The sequence below is a fragment of the Martes martes genome (assembly GCF_963455335.1).
Source record: "Martes martes genome assembly, chromosome: 13".
NCBI lineage: Eukaryota > Metazoa > Chordata > Mammalia > Carnivora > Mustelidae > Martes > Martes martes.
Window position 1 is genome coordinate 53733475 of NC_137901.1, and position 18296 is coordinate 53751770.

The window sequence follows — 18296 nt, forward strand, 5'->3', positions numbered from 1 at the left end:
ATGGTTTAAAAAGAATATGGTTAGAGACTGCAAGTCAAAACCAGAACCTGCTTGAGCCTCCTAAAAGGAATGAGTTGGAGAGGAAGTTAAGGGCTTTATATTAGTTTGTAACAAAATTTTTTTAAAGGAAGTCCAAGTGCAGATCCATGGGCTTGTTCCTTAAATTTTATTATTATCTCAGAAAGTGCATCTAGTATACACAATTATCTTTAAAGTTGTAATGGGCCACTTACACCAGTTATGATACAAAAGAGACATATCATCATTTAGATTTTTTAAACATTTCAACTGTAACTGAAATAGAATGTTCATTTCCATAATGCAGACAGCATGATCACAAGTATGACTAGAAACATGTATTCTACAGCACCTCTATGAAATGAAGTCATTTCAATATTTGTTGAACATTTTAAAAAATAATATATTAAGAAATCTTAGAAAACCTTAAAATGGCATTAGGTATTACAGAAAATATTTCTTGGGGATATTTTCTCAGTGTGAAACAATGTGTTTGCTATCACTCTTTATGTTTTTTTTTTCTTTTTCTGTGGAGTGCCAAAGTGTAGCCTCAAAATTCACATAAGTGAATTTTGAATGACTAAAGACCTATTTCTCCTTCCTTTAGGAAGAAGAAGGTAATCAAAAGGTCAGTATTAGTCAGGGTTCTCTAGAGAAAGAGAACCAATCAGATATATAATACATGTAGAGAAAGAGATTTATTATAGGGAATTGGCTGATACAGTAATGGGGCTGGCAACTCTCAAGATTTGCAGGGTGAGTAGGCAAGCTGAAGACCCAAGAGAGCTAGTGTTGATGCAGTTTGAAGGCTGGAAGGTTCAAGACCCAAAAAGGGCTGTTTCAGTCCAAGTCCAAAGGCCAGAAAACAGCAATGTCTTAGCTCAGCTGTCAGGCAGGGGATGTTGTCTCTAACTCAGCCTTTTTGTTTTATGTAGTCCTTCAACTGATTGGATGAGGCTCATCCATGTTAAAAAGGGTAATCTGCTTTACTCAGTCTACTGACTGAAATCTTAATTTCATCCACAAATAACCTCATGAGAAATATCCAGGAAAATATCTGACTAGAGTATCTGAGCACTCTGTGGCCCAGTCAAGTTGACATAAAAAATTAACCATCACAGGGGCCCTGTTTTAAGGTTCCCACAATCTGGTCTCAACTGAATTTATTTGTTGCTTAATATTGAATGTTGATCCACATCAGCTTCCTTGCTTCAGACTATTTGGATCTGATGGAATCTCAAATATTTCTGTGAACATACTCATCTTACCATGACTAAAAGTAGCCCCAGTACTAAGAATGCCTTCCCTTCCTTTGTCTAACCACATCTTATTCAAGTTCAGCACCTCCATTGTCACCTCCAGGAGACGTTCTTAGACCCTGTTAGCTTGCACACATCTCTTCTTCCCCTGAGCTCTTATAGGATGGAATCTGTACTTTCTAAGGTTACAGTCTTTTGTAGAGCATCTTTTATTGTTTGTTTTTATTCTATATGTTGTAATATTCTCAATATAATATAAATTTAACAGTGGGGGTCACCTGCTATATTCAATTACCATTCAAATGTAGTTCAAAAACATACTTCTTGCTTTCAAGGTGTTCACCATCTGAGAGGGAAATTAAAATAATTAACAGACAATTTCAATAATGTTATAGGTGGTCCCATACAGTTAAGCAAAGGGTGTTATGAGAGCAGAAATAAAGTTAAGAAATTGCTCTAGAAGTTAACAATTTAAAGTAATAAATAACACAACATGCCCAGTTTCTGTGGGTCAGGAGTCTGGAAGCAGCTTAGATGCACGGTTCTGAGTCAAGGTCTCTCATGAAATTGTAGTCAATCAACCCTTTGGCTGGAGGTACAATCTCATCTGAAATCTCAACTGGAGAAGGATCAGCTTCCAACTTCACTTACATGATTGTTAGACCGCCTCAGTTCCTCACTGGTTACTGTATTTACAATAGCCTGCACCAGGATCCTCATGATACGGCAGCTGGCTTCCTCCAGAAAAAGTTATCTGAGACAGAGAATACAACTGAGAAGGAAGCTGCAGTCTTTGAGAACCTACTCTTGGAAGTGACACACTGTCACTTCTGACTATTACGTTTGTTAGAAGCAAGTCCCGAAATTCAACCCTTTAGCTTCATCCTTTAAAGGCAGAAGTATGAAAGGATTTGTGGACATATTTTCAAAAGCAGAAGTTAGGAAATGGTACTTAGAGGAGATGAAAACTAAAGTGAATTTTAAAAGATCAGTTAGGTGAAAAGGGTGGAACAAAGGTGCTTTGGGGAGAGAGACAAAACTATTAAAAAAAAAAAAAAGAACAAAAGCAGGGAGCTTCTGGGTAATAGAAAGTCTCCACATTATCTGGCTTAATATAGTGTGGGTGTGAAGGGAGAATGGCAGACAATGATGTGGCTCTCTAAAGAGTCAATCAGGCACCATTAGGCAATCTTTTTTTTTTTTTTAATTTTTTATTTATTTTCAGTGTAACAGTATTCATTGTTTTTTCACCACACCCAGTGCTCCATGCAATCTGTGCCCTCCCTAATACCCACCACCTGGTTCCCCCAACCTCCCACCCCGCCCCTTCAAAACCCTCAGGTTGTTTTTCAGAGTCCATAGTCTCTCATGGTTCACCTCCCCTTCCAATTTCCCTCAACTCCCTTCTCCTCTCCATCTACCCTTGTCCTCTATATTATTTGTTATGCTCCACCAATAAGTGAAACCATATGATACTTGACTTTCTCTGTTTGACTTATTTCACTCAGCATAATCTCTTCCAGTCCTGTCCATGTTGCTACAAAAGTTGGGTATTCGTCCTTTCTGATGGAGGCATAATACTCCATAGTGTATATGGACCACATCTTCCTTATCCATTCATCCGTTGAAGGGCATCTTGGTTCTTTCCACAGTTTGGCGACCGTGGCCATTGCTGCTATAAACATTGGGGTACAGATGGCCCTTCTTTTCACTACATCTGTATCTTTGGGGTAAATACCCAGCAGTGCAATTGCAGGGTCATAGGGAAGATCTATTTTTAATTTCCTGAGGAATCTCCACACTGTTCTCCAAAGTGGCTGCACCAGTTTGCATTCCCACCAACAGTGTAAGAGGGTTCCCCTTTCTCCACATCCTCTCCAACACACGTTGTTTCCTGTCTTGCTAATTTTGGCCATTCTAACTGGTGTGAGGTGGTATCTCAATGTGGTTTTGATTTGAATCTCCCTGATGGCTAGTGATGATGAACATTTTTTCATGTGTCTGGTAGCCATTTGTATGTCTTCCTTGGAGAAGTGTCTGTTCATATCTTCTGCCCATTTTTTAATATGATTATCTGTTTTGTGTGTGTTGAGTTTGAGGAGTTCTTTATAGATCCTGGATATCAACCTTTTATCTGTACTGTCATTTGCAAATATCTTCTCCCATTCCGTGGGTTGCCTCTTTGTTTTGATGACTGTTTCTTTTGCTGTGCAGAAGCTTTTTATCTTGATGAAGTCCCAGAAGTTCATCTTTGCCTTTGTTTCCTTTGCCTTTGGAGACATATCTTGAAAGAAGTTGCTGTGGCTGATATCAAAGAGGTTACTCCCTATGTTCTCCTCGAGGATTCTGATGGATTCCTGTCTCACGTTGAGGTCTTTTATCCATTTCGAGTTTATCTTTGTGTACGGTGTAAGAGAATGGTCAAGTTTCATTTTTCTACATATAGCTGTCCAGTTTTCCCAGCACCATTTATTGAAGAGACTGTCTTTTTTCCACTGGATATTTTTTCCTGTTTTGTCAAAGATTATTTGACCATAGAGTTGAGGGTCCATATCTGGGCTCTCTACTCTGTTCCACTGGTCCATGTGTCTGTTTTTATGCCAGTACCATGCTGTCTTGGTGATCACAGCTTTGTAGTAAAGCTTGAAATCAGGTAACGTGATGCCACCAGTTTTATTTTTGTTTTTCAACATTTCCTTAGCAATTCGGGGTCTCTTCTGATTCCATACAAATTTTAGTATTATTTGCTCCAGCTCTTTGAAAAATACTGGTGGAATTTTGATTGGAATGGCATTAAAAGTATAGATTGCTCTGGGCAGTATAGACATTTTAACGATGTTTATTCTTCCCATCCAAGAGCATGGAATGGTCTTCCATCTTTTTGTGTCTTCTTCAATTTCTTTTAGGAGTGTTCTGTAGTTCCTCGAGTACAGATCTTTAACCTCTTTGGTTAGGTTTATTCCGAGGTATCTTATGGTTTTTGGTGCTATAGTAAATGGAATCGATTCTCTAATTTGCCTTTCTGTATTTTCATTGTTAGTGTATAAGAAAGCCACTGATTTCTGGACATTGACTTTGTATCCTGCTACATTACTGAATTGCTGTATGAGTTCTAGTAGTTTGGAGGTGGAGTCTTTCGGGTTTTCCATATAAAGAATCATGTCATCTGCGAAGAGAGAGAGTTTGACTTCTTCCTTGCCAATCTGGATACCTTTTATTTCTCTTTGTTGTCTGATTGCTGTTGCTAGGACTTCTAATACTATGTTAAACAAGAGTGGTGAGAGTGGGCATCCTTGTCGTGTTCCTGATCTCAATGGGAAGGCTGCAAGCTTTTTCCCATTGAGGATGATATTTGCTGTGGGTTTTTCATAGATAGATTTGATGAAGTTCAGGAATGTTCCCTCTATCCCTATACTTTGAAGCGTTTTAATCAGGAACGGATGCTGGATTTTGTCAAAAGCTTTTTCTGCATCAATGGAGAGGATCATGTGGTTCTTCTCTCTTCTCTTATTGATTTGTTCTATCACATTGAATGATTTGCGAATGTTGAACCATCCTTGTAACCCAGGGATGAATCCTACCTGGTCATGGTGGATAATCTTTTTAATGTGCTGCTGGATCCTGTTTGCTAGGATCTTGTTGAGAATCTTAGCATCCATATTCATCAGTGATATCGGTCTGAAATTCTCCTTTTTGGTAGGGTCTTTGCCTGGTTTGGGGATCAGGGTGATGCTGGCTTCATAAAAAGAGTCTGGAAGTTTTCCTTCTGCTTCAATTTTTTGAAACAGCTTCAGGAGAATAGGTATTATTTCTTCTTTGAAAGTTTGATAGAATTCCCCAGGGAATCCGTCAGGTCCTGGGCTCTTGTTTTTTGGGAGGTTTTTGATCACTGCTTCAATCTCGTTACTAGATATCGGTCTATTCAGGTTGTCAATTTCTTCCTGGTTCAATTTTGGGAGTTTATAGTTTTCCAGGAATGCATCCATTTCATCTAGGTTGCTTAGCTTATTGGCATATAACTGTTGATAATAGCTTCTGATGATTGTTTCTACTTCCTTGGTGTTAGTTGTGATCTCTCCCTTTTCATTCATAATTTTATTAATTTGGGCTTTCTCTCTTTTCTTTTGGATTAGTGTGGCCAATGGTTTATCGATCTTATTGATTCTTTCAAAAAACCAGCTTCTAGTTTCGTTGATACGTTCTACTGTATCTCTGGTTTCTACCTCGTTGATCTCTGCTCTAATCTTGATTATTTCCCTTCTTACGTGTGGAGTTGGTTTGATTTGTTGTTGATTCTCCAGTTCTTTAAGGTGTAGAGACAGCTGGTGTATTCTGGATTTTTCAGTTTTTTTGAGGGAGGCTTGGATGGCTATGAATTTCCCCCTTAGGACCGCCTTTGCTGTATCCCATAGGTTTTGGAGTGAAGTGTCTTCGTTCTCATTGGTTTCCATAAATTGTTTAAGTTCTTCTTTGATCTCCTGGTTGATCCAAGCATTCTTAAGCAAGGTGGTCTTTAGCTTCCAGGTATTTGAGTTCCTTCTGAACTTTTCCTTGTGATTGAGCTCCAGTTTCAAAGCATTGTGATCTGAGAATATGCAGGGAATAATCTCAGTCTTTTGGTATCGGTTGAGCCCTGATTTGTGACCCAGTATGTGGTCTATTCTGGAGAAGGTTCCATGTGCACTTGAGAAGAATGAGTATTCTGTTGTTTTAGGGTGGAATGTTCTGTATATATCTATGAGGTCCATCTGGTCCAATGTATCATTCAATGCTCTTATTTCTTTATTGATTTTCTGCTTCGATGATCTATTTCCGAGAGAGGCGTGTTAAGATCTCCTACTATTAATGTATTCATATCAATATGACTCTTTATCTTGATTAATAGTTTTCTTATGTAATTGGCTGCTCCCATATTGGGGGCATAGATATTTACAATTGTTAGATCATCTTGGTGGATAGTCCCTTTAAGAATGATGTCGTGTCCTTCTGTACCCCTGACTACCGTCTTTAGTTTAAAATCTAATTTATCTGATATGAGAATCGCTACCCCGGCCTTCTTTTGAGGCCCATTGGCGTGAAAGATGCTTCTCCATCCCTTCACTTTCAGTCTGGGTGTATCTTTAGGTTCAAAATGGGTCTCTTGTAGACAACATATGGATGGGTCCTGTCGTTTTATCCAATCTGCAATCCTGTGTCGTTTTATGGGTGCATTTAGGCCATTCACATTGAGAGTGATTATTGAGAGATACGTTTTTATTGACATTGTGTTATCTTTGAAGTCTTTCTTTCTGTCGATTGTCTCTATATTTCTGTTCAATGCTATTCTTAGGATTTTTCCTCTTTTATAGAACCCCCCTTAATATTTTCTGCAGTGTCGGCTTGGTGGTTGCATAGTCTTTCAAGCCTTGCCGGTCTTGGAAACTCTTTATCTCTCCATCCATTTTGAATGTCAGTCTTGCTGGATAAAGTATTCTTGGCTGCATGTTCTTCTCATTTAGTGCCCTGAATATATCTTGCCAGCCCTTTCTGGCTTGCCAGGTCTCTGTGGACAGGTCTGACGTTATTCTGATGGGCTTTCCTCTGTATGTAAGGAGCTTCTTTGTCCTAGCGGCTTTCAAGAGATTGTATCTACAATTATGATTCCTCAATTTTACTATGAGGTGCCTGGATGTTTTTTTTGAATTTATAATCTTGGGGGGGGACCTTTCTACTTCTAGTACATGAACACTTGTTCCATTCGCAAGATTGGGAAAATTTTCATGAAAAACTTGTTCCACTATATCTTCTAGACTTCTTTCTTTCTCCTCCCCTTCAGGGATTCCAATAATTCTGACGTTGGAACGTTTCATGGCATCATTTATTTCCCTGATTCTGTTTTCGTGGCTTCTAAGCTGTTTGTTCCAGGCTTCCTCCTGATCCTTTCTCTCTATTTGTTTGTCCTCCAGATCACTAATTCTATCTTCTGTCTCAGTTACCCTAACTTTTAGAGAATTTAGATTAGATTGGAACTCATTGAGAGCGTTGTGAACCTCATCCCTGGTGGCCTTCAGCTCTGCCCTAACATTATGAACCTCCTCTCTGGTCGCTTTCAATTCTGCCCTAATCAATTCTGTTTGGTCATCCATGGCTTTCTCCAACCTAGCTATTGCCTGGATAATTGTTAGCCTGAATTCTCTTTCTGACATATTGTCTATGTTGATAGCCGTTAGCTCTGTTGCAGAAGGCCCATCCTCTGTATTTTTCTTCTGTTGGGGATTCCTCCTCCTAGTCATTTTGGTGAGAGATGACTGGACAGATGTAGGTGGATGTATTGACCGTGGTGCAGTCAAGGTGCACCCTGGAACGCTTCTGAGCACTCAGGATTCCCCACCCAAATGAGAGAAAAAAGAAAAGAAAAAGAAAAAAGAGGGAGAGAGAGAGACAGGAAAAAAAGGGAAGATAAAAGTGAAGGTTCAGCCCAAATGGGCCCCAGGGTAAGGTTTATGACGTATACAAACAAAAACAGACAAACAAAAAGACTGATAAAAGTATATGACGAGAGAAAATATATATATATATAAGCAAAAAAAAAGGAGGAGCCTCATCAAGAAGAACCCCAAGTATAAGATTTATATACTATCCAGACAAACATAAATACACAGAGACACTGGCAGAAGAAAAAGATGGGAGCATGGTTATAGATTCTCGGTGTGGGCGAGGAAGGTTATTTTGATTCTTCCTGGATGTATCTTGATATCTTTGTTAAAGGACTCAACTTTCCTAGGAAAAAGGGGGATTAAAAATTGGTTCACCTATAGGGGTAGCATTGCTTGGAGAAAGGGGATTACCTTGAAGTTTAACTCTATATGAATATTAGAAAATAAAAATAAAAAAGGAATAAACTGGACTAAACTAAATTAAAAATTTTTTTAAAAATTAAGAAAATAGAAAAGCAAAAGAAAAACACATGTGTATGTATCAAAAAATTCAGGTTAGAAGTTTATCATGGAATTTGATGTACTGGACATCTCACTGTGATGGTAAATAGGTTAAAAAATTATCTATATAAAAAAAGAAAAAAAATGAACCAGAATAGTGGGAAAGAATTAAAAATAAAAGTTGTATCTATGAAGTAGTGGTGGTTGTTCTCTTGTAGTCTTTTTTTTTTTTTTTTTCCTGATTTGTTTTCTGGGGGAGGGGGCTGCCACGTGGGTTTTCAGTCAATGATGTTCCCTGAGTTAAGTCCTCCCGACCCCCTCAAGGGGGTGGGCTCTGAGAAAAACGTTTTTTTTCAGGTTTTTGTTCTCTGGAGGTTTTTATGTTTGTTCACTTCTTTTCTCTCGCCTTGACAGCTTTTGATGGTTTTTGGAGGTTTAGAGGAAAGAAAACTGCACCCCAACCTCCCTCTCAGAGAGAAGCCTCAGTCTGCTCCCCTGCAGGTGCTGCAGCCGCTGGGCCGCTGGCAGAGCAGGTTCTGAGTCACGGTCCCTGGGGACGCAGGATCTCCTGCTTGTACGCAAAACCAAGGCAGCTGTGGCTGTCTGGGCAGCTCCAGACCGCCAGAGAGGTTCCAAGCAGCAATCGCACACTGAGATTTTCCCGCTGGCTGGGGCTAAGAGCTCAGGTCTTGCGCGCACCTCTCCCAGGGGATGGTTTGGGGCGCGGCGCCTCCAGCTCTATCGGCTCTATCGCCGCGTGGGTCTATCGCCGCGTGGGTCCCAGAACACCAGGCTGGGCGTGCACCTCTCTCAGGGGAGGTTGAGGCACGCGCGCATCTCCAGTAAGGTGCGCGTTCTGCTGTCTGGTGTGGCTCCCAGCCCCTCACGGGAGCCGGACTCCACCCGTTCTCGGGCGCACTGGCGGCTCCGGGACAAAGACCAGGTTTCTCCGCCGCACTCTCCGGCTCAGCGCCAGGGGATGCTGCCCTGGGTCTGGGGACTTAAGCCCCTATCCCTATCCGCCCCGATTCCCACAATTTCCCCGCTCGAGTCTTTGCTCTTTTGAGTGCTTTCAACAAGACTCCAAGTTAATGCTGGTCCCCAGATGCCGGGCACTCTCGTATTGGGGTATTATTTTCCAGTCGGTCGCCTCTGGTGGCTCCCTCCCCCTTTTGTTTATCTTCCGATATCAGTCCGACATTCCCACTCCACTTTACCTGCCCACTGGCGTCTTCTGGCCCCCGTAGAGATCCAGACGTGTATAATTCTGATCTCAGGCTGATTTCATGGGTGATCGGAGTTCTTTGGTAGGTAATCAGCTCACTTTAGGGTGCAGGTTGAAAAGGCGCCTCCTCCTACTTCCCCGCCATCTTGTCTCCCCCCCACCATTAGGCAATCTTAAGTGGAAAAGTGACATGATCATATCAATACCAAACACAGAACTAAGAAAATTTAGACAAATTATGGGATGGGGCAAAGAAAGCACTAAAAATGTCATGGTGGTCACTCAGGTGACTTAAACTGTTAAGTCTTAACTAAGGAAATGACAACAGTGATAGAGTGGAGGGAAAGAATAAAAAGGTGTTAAGAACTTGATCAGCAAGTTCTTTTTTAACTGACTGGATACAAGTAAGGGATAGGAGAGAATTGGGAGGATACCTGGTTTTCAGTCATGGGCAACTAAGTAAATCTGGGGCAGAAAGTCTAGAGTCAAGAGAGATAACAGGTCAGTTTGGAACACATTGAGTGTGACATACCAGAAGGACACACAAATGGAGATGTTTGGTAGATGATCTGATATTTAGCTCCTGAGCTGAGGATAGAAAGCTGTCAGGACTCAAGCTGGATATTTAGGAAGCCATCTCTGTGGTGGTGGTGTCTGCTAGAGTCCAGAAATGGGGAATGTGGAGTGAGAAGAAAGCCAATGATGGAATCAGTAGGAAAACAGACGTTTGATGAATGGTCAAAGGAGACCACACCTGCAAAGGGGGGAGGTGGTACTTAGCATGACAGGCTAAGTAACACCAGGGGAGATTTTCCATAATCTCCTCAGAATAGGGGGTGGTACTAAATCCAGAATAGCCCCTTACTACAAGTTTGCTTAATGACTGGCTGACCTCTCCACTAATGTTTACCAAAACTTTTGGAATATGCCTTAAAAAACAGTAGCTCCTTTTCTTAAATATATAGAGCTAAGAGTCATTTTCAAAGATTCCTCCAGCTTTTACTTCATATGTTGTAAACTGAACTACCACTACTTTATAATCCTTTATAGAACTCATTGCAGAAGTCCCAACTATTTCAATGAAATGTTATTGGCCCTAAGAGAAAAAAATTTACTTCAGTCCAAGAAAAAAGCATAACCATTGTGTTTATTGGTTCTTGGACAGAACCAAAATGCTAGTGACAGCAAAATATGTTCTTAAGAAACAAAATTCTAGTTACTGTTGTTGTTTTTACAGAGAGAGTGCATGAGAGTGAGTATGGGAGCAGGATAGGGAGGGGCAAAAAGGGAGGGAGAGAATCCCAAATGGTCTCCACTCAGTGCAGAGTCCGTTAAGAGGCCTGATCCCATGACCCTGAGATCCTGACTTGAGCCAAAATTAAGAGTGAGATGCTTAACCAACTGAACCATCCAGGCATCTCACAAAAATCTAGTTTTAAGAAAAGGCAGCCAAATAAGGGAGATGACACTGAAAGTGGTAAAATTAAAATAAATGGCATATTGCAGAGTAGGCCAAAGTCATGAAAAAAGGAGTACTCCAAATTTAATTGATGAGTGAGAAGATATAATAGTCATCTAAAAGGAAGTAAACCAGGTATATTTAAAAAAAAAAAAAAAAGCAGGCTGGGTGGCTCAGTGGGTTAAAGCCTCTGTCTTCAGCTCAGGTCATAATCCCAGAGTCCTGGGATCAAGCCCCTCATTGGGCTCTCTGTTCAGCAGGGAGCCTGCTTCCCTCTCTCTCTCTCTCTGCCTGCCTCTCTGCCTACTTGTGATCTCTGTCTGTCAAATAAATAAACAAAATCTTAAAAAAAAAAAAAAGCAGGATTGGAGAATATGTGAAATTTGAGAATTAGTTAGAAAATTCTAATAGTTTATTCAGTTAGTCATATGTGCACTGAACATACTATTCTGTGTTATTTCTAGGCATTGAGAATACAGATGTGAGTAAAACAGCTACAAACAAACAAAAAGAGGCAGCCAAACTTAATACAACAAAAATTTTAATTTTTCACCCAGTATAGTCTATAAATATGATTATAAACTTTATGACTTTTTCTAGCTATAATTTACAGCAACAAACATAACCACAACACAGAACACTAAGAATAATCATTTGCCAAATATGCCGAAATATACCAAAAAAAAAAAACCTTCAGTAAATTTATGGAGATAAATTATTGCTATTTGTATGACATATAATTATGTGTTCTTAATCCAAAAAAAATCAATTTAAAACCTTTTAGAACTAGTTTAGTAAGTTGTCATATATAATGGAGTAATTAAGACACTAGCTATGTCCTATGTCAGCCAGCAATAACTGGAAGATAAAAGAGAAATATTTCTCATTTACAGAAGCAAAAAACAAACAAACAAACATGACACATTTAGAATTAGCAAGAAAAGTTATCAATTCCTATGAAAACCAGCTACAGAATTTCACTGGAAGATGCAAAGTGTGAAAGCTGAAAGTAAATGGGGTCACTTATGTCAAGAGGCTTTACAATGGAGCTGGCAGACCAACAAGGCCAGGGCCTTATCACGTCCTCACCAGGTAGGATCATGAACTTCTGAACTGGGCCAAATCAAAAATACTCTAGGGGTTCAGCCTAAACACCTCCAAAATGCCTAAGACAAGGAATTCTGATTATTGGTAGCCTTAGTAACCAATCATATTCAGTCAAGATTAGTTTTCTGCCACCAACGCCAATCAAAATTCTTTGTAAACAACACATAAAAGCATTTCGTTTTTAAAAGGACAATTTAATTATTTGACAGTATTTGGGTGGCTGCCCTAATCTGTGTTCCCTGAATTGCAATTCTGAGGCCTCAAATTAATGTTTTTGTTTTACTCTAGCTCAGCCTCTTTTCTTGGTTGATAAGAGATCAAATATTTTAAGATATTTTATATTTTATATTTAAGACACATTATTTTCTCTTAGAAAGTATTTATTATTGAAAACTACTTCCCAAATTAATATAATGGTTAATTCAATCATGATATTTTTGTGAATTTGACACAAAATATTTTTTTAAATCTTTTTTTTTTGAGATTTTATTTATTTGACAGAGAAAGCGAGACAGAGAACACAAGCAGAGGGAGTGGGAGAGGGAGAAGCAGGCTTCCCGGTAAGCAGGGAAGCCCATGTGGGGCTCCATCCCAGAACCCTGGGTTCATGACCTATGCTGAAGGCAGACAATTAAGGACTGAGCCACCCAGGCGCCCGACAAAAAATATTTTAATAAGTTTACTTGGTAGAATAAGCATAACAATAATTTCCTTCAAAAGTCTCAAACAGAAATGTTATCACAGGAAGTGATCCATAAAACATAAAACTACCACAAATACAACAGTACGGAATTGGTGCAAACGTGTCACGAGTGGCACAGGAGGGATATCCTGAAACAGCCGAACTCTGGCAGTAATGAAATTAAGTCAGAAAAGACCTTCATAAAGTAACGGGGCTAGATTATCCAAAAATAACTTTTAGAGAGACTGGTCTTTAGGGAGAATAATAAATCCACATCTCACTTTATACTCTAACATAAAGGGTTCAATGCAAAAGGCAAGAAATGGGGGGAAAATCGTGTATTTAATTTTGGCATGGGCAAGGCGTCCCTAGGTAGATAAGAAATGAAGGAAAACTCAAAGTGTAATAAATTTGGGTAAAAATGTAAAAGTTACCTTGCCAATTAAAAGCTCTCTCCAGCCACCTCTCCCTCGCCTTCTCACAGACACCAAGGCTGTCCTGTGTCTGACGCACCTCGTTGCCCGCGCTTCCCGATCCCTCCGCCATTTTGACTCTGAGTTCCTCTCCTCATTGGTGTTTCCTGAGTTTCGGTAGGTCCCAGTGGTGTGTCCGTCTCCATTTCCGTAGCTATCTTCACAAAAGCAACAACTCCGACGGGCCCTCGAGTTCGTGGCGGAGTCCGGGTTTGCTCACTGACGCTGGGCCTGCAATCGCGCCGACACTGGCTTGATTCAGGCGTTACCGATTGGACAAGCGAAACCGCACGGCGGCGGCGTGTTGGATGGTGAGCTACGGCAGTCCTGAGGGAACTCGAAGTGGAACGTTCCCCCTTTACGTCTCTTGACACTTGGTGTTGAACTGGAATTTTGAATCCCGCCAATTTAAACACGGTCTTCGATTCCTCCCACACACTTCCAACTGCTTTTTGGGCCCTTCACTCCCCAGCGCCACCAGCTCTTCCTGGAAGCAGGCCACTCCCGCAGCAATTCGGTGGCCTGTTTGAAACACGCTCGCGATCCTTTGCTCTCCTTGCTGGTTCGGGAACAATCCATTCAACCTCCTCCACCTGCAGTTTTCACGACTTTTTAATCACCTGTCCCGCATTGGCAGGCTAATCTTCCAGGATGTAGCTACAGCTGGAGGGCTGGGGGAGAGACTTTGAGGTTCCAGCAGGTTCTCCACTTGCTGGTAATTTAAATTCATTTTTGCGCCCAAGGTCTAAAACAAATATCAGTTCTGTAAATCTAAACCAGGGAATTGGCTCTTGATCTTTTCTCTATAGAGTACACGTAGGCTCTTCTCTGGAGCGAGCGAAGGGGTGTCAACCTCTCTGTTTCTCTAGTCACTTGAACATCCTGAATGAATCCCTTGCCGCCTTTTCCACACACCGAAATGTTACTTTGGTAGCTGGGGCAGGAGGCCTGTGCCATTCTTGTACCCATTGTAGGACTGGCCACCATTCCTCACTAAGTGATACACAGTCTGATCCAAAGGCATTTCAAATAGCTCTTAACTCGAAAAATTTCCCCCAATATGACTATGTATAATTATACACTGTATAATATACAGTGTATACACTGGTCCATTTCTGGACCAGTGGAGTGTGTTGTGTGGGTCTGCTTCCTTCTTCCAAACTTTCCTTCCTCCTGTCATGTTCACCTTTGTATCTGCTGAATAGTCCATGACACATAGCAAACGTTCAAGAAATATTAGTTGAATGAATGAATGAATGAATGATATAAATTCCATTTGTGAAAAGCTTTTTTGCCATCAATTACAGACACCTGGACTGGAAGTTGTCTAGTTAGCATGTGTAACGGGAAGGGTTAACAGTGATTTGCGAAAGAAGTAGCACTAAGAGAACAGAGAGAGGACTACAGAGAAACTATTTTCAGACACAATTAGAACCTCTCTTAGAGGAGAAAGGGTGAAAGTAGAAATGCATTGGTTTGATTCAATTAATTCTCAGGAGGCTTAGGTCATCTATTTTTACCTCCATTGTCCTAAGAGGTAAAATTATTCTACTGCTCAGAATACGTGAGTCTTTTGGCCTCCACCAGCCTTTGCCCTGATTTGCTCTATTAACATCTTCATGCAACTATTTGATTCTGTATAAATGGGAATATGGTAAAATGCACAGAGCCTTTTAAAAAGGCTTCCTTCCTAAGATTACAGTAATTTAAAAATGTTTTCACATCCGTTTTCCTTTTGTTTAAAAGCATGACAACATACTGACCATACTGTTTGCTTGAATCCATAGGTGTTATATTTTAATTTGTATTTTTATTATATATTTTCCCATCTTCTGCGCTTTTTTCCTATGGTGTGGGCATGCCTGCAGAGTTGGACCAGAGCACTTTAAAGTAAACACTTTCCTTTTTTTATTTGTGAAGCTAAAATTGTGCTAGCTTTTGGGTAATTTCTTTTCTTTTCAACATATTCCTAAAATTTAATTTTTTAAAACCAATCACAGTTTAAAATTACTATAGTTCCTTGCTAGATAAAAAGACTCTTCAGGAAAGTCTTCCATAAAGTAATAAATATAACATTAACTTAGAATTTACAAAATGGTTTTATGTGAAAATTAGTCTTTGCTATAACTGTAATATTTTGGTCACATCCACTATAATGTAATTTAACAGTTTTTGTAAGTGGACTTCGCCTAATGTGCATTTCTGATTTATTTATTCATTCTTGATATGTCAATGTTGACTTACACTTAATGAAAAAATCTTAAGGGTGAAGATAGCATAGGTCCTGTTCTCAGAGGATTTATCTATTTCTTCTCAAACCCCTAAAAAATACTTCTTCAAAATAAAACCAAAAATGTTTAACGTAACAGAGGTAGGTTTTTATTTTGCTTCAGGTAACATTGAAATATCAGTCCAAACTATCAAAAAGTTCCTCCTGATGTCTTGGGGATGGGGACAAGTAAGAAAATACACCCATAAATATCTACAGATCCTTTTCTCTTTTTTTTTGAAAGATATTATGTTCAAGTAATCTCTACATTCAACTGGGTCTGGAACTTAGAACCCCTAGATCAAGAGCCATATGTTCTACCCACTCAGGCAGTCAGAGGCCTCTACAGACCCTTTTCAATGAGATCCAGTAACCTTTAATAATTTCCAATACTGAAATTTCAAACACCATTTGTTTTTCTCCATTTTTATTTCTAAAGGAAGATGAGTATCTGAAAAAAGACTTTCTAAAATATTGGTTGTTGTATTGTATACTGTGACTACTTTGATAGTATCCCAATAAATTTTTCAACTAAAAGAATACATATTAACTTGCAAAGATGAAATAGAAGATGGAAAACAGATGTTTAAGATTTTCAAATATTTATTAGATATAGATGGCAGTTTAGAGATTGACTTTCTTAACACAAAGTGTTAAATCACAACAAAAAAATGCACGTCTTTGCTATTGACTAGGATCTTCAAAACTGAACTATAGTCAACAATTTGCAAGGTCCACTGAAGTCTGAGAATAGTTATTGGACTTTCCCACGTTACGGACGTGATGCATTCAAAGTCAGAAGATGTTTTAGAGAATTCTGAACTGTTTCATATTCCTAATGTGATATAAGTAGCTTGAAAATAAGCTGAAGGGAAAGGGATGCTATAATTTAATATTTTTACCCTGGCCATGCCTGTTTTTTGAGAAGCTCCATTGTATTTCTTCTGTGAAATTCTGTAATTTCTTAAAGCAATAATTTAGACTATATTCCTAACCAAGTGTTTTCAATACTTTAAAATTTAAATTGAGATAGTAAAAATAAAAGGGGTATGTTTGCCAAAAGCCTACTAATTGTTCTTTTTTTTTTTTTTTTGGTGGGAAATAGTATGTGAAGTATCTGTCTTCTAGTCTATTATGTTATACTGTTCTGTAAAAAATTACTTTATGCCTTTAAAAAGTAGGAAAACTGTAATTTAAGAAGGTTGAGAGCTAGTCTTAGATAAATATCTTTAAATGACTCCAGGAATCATGCTGATCTCTCCTGAAATTGAGTCATCAACAAATGGGGGCATATACTATCACTACCTTGTTTCTCAGAGTCATTAAAAGGCTTACATGAGTTCCACTGTAAATGATGTGCATTGGGAGGATGTGGACATCCTTGAAAGTGAAGGTGGGGGGAAGTAGTGAATCTGGATGTAATAGTATGTCATTCAATCCAGCAGCCTAAAAAGTTTTCCCAAAGACATAGACTTTTAGCTCTAATCTCAGATGGGCAAGTTGTTGGACAGAAATAAGCAGACAATGTGAAGAGACCTAGGATAGAGATTCAGCTGTATCATGTAGGTAAACGTGGACTCTGGACCAATTAAACTCATGAGCATTCATCTCTTCATAATAAAAATGTGTATAATTCCTATCATATGTGTTTTATTAATGTGCTTTTTTAAATATTTTACAATAGACAGAATTTGATTTTATACTGAGAAAAAACCCTAATTTTATGTAAAATTATGAGGGAAGGGTTAACCCTTACAGGATTGTTATAAGAATTAAATAAGATGGTATAATAAAGCACCATCAATATATGACCTTTTATTCTTTACCAGAATGCTGAAGAAGCCTAATGATAATTTTAGCCAAATTTCTTCATTTGAGAGACAAGCACTCTGAAGTCTAAAAGATGAGTTATTTAGTCAAATGCTTGTAATAGTACAACTTCCTGATTCATATTGTTTTTAACATGCCATACTATTAAGAGTGTTGTTAACATAGAATTTGGAGAATAAGATTAGAAAAGAAACTTCCGTGAGTAAAAAAGAAGGGAGCATAGTCTGTAGGTTCAAATGAGCTGTGCCCAGGGCTTTGCTCCTCTTGAATCAACCAGTTACTATGTACCTGGAAGCCAATGGCAACAGGGAATCTAGAGAGAGACAAGCAAAAATTCTGATGATTAAAGACAGAAGGAAGATTGAAAGTTAAAAAAAAATAAGAGAGAAAAAAGAAAAGAAGGGAAGCAGGGAGAAGAGGAGAGGGAAAGAGAGGAAAGAAAAAAGAAAAGAGGAAGGAATTGGGAAAACACAAAAATTAGATGCCATGTGCTGGTTTGTCTATTCTGTTATCCAATAGATATTTGTGTAGTACAGTGGAAAGAACACAGACTTGAAAGTTGGAGCTGAATTTGAATCCTGACTCTACCAAATATGAGATATTACTTCAGAAACTTAATGCCATTGTAAAGCAGCCCCATTGTGTTGATTAATGAGTTATTTTGCTTTCACCAGATATATATTGTATTATATGTCAGGGATGGTAGGGATGGTAGTCATTATTTGATTTATTCCTGTCCACCAAATTTTGCAAAGCCATCCTATATGCCACTATTTGCAGGAGAGAACCCTAACTCTTAGAAAGTTCTAGAAATTTAATCAAGATCACAAAGCCAGTAAGGACTAGAGTTCATATTGAAATCCTTGTCAATCATTCTCCAAAGCTCATGATTTTTAACATATCATGTTGCTTATCTTGTTTAAGAGCAACAACAACAAAAAAAAATCAAATGATGTTTAGCTGTCAGTTTCACAAATACCCAAATTCTAACTTTCATGAAAATACCAATGAAAGTACAGAAAAGCTGTCTTCAGTACTGTATTTCAAGTGCCTAGCA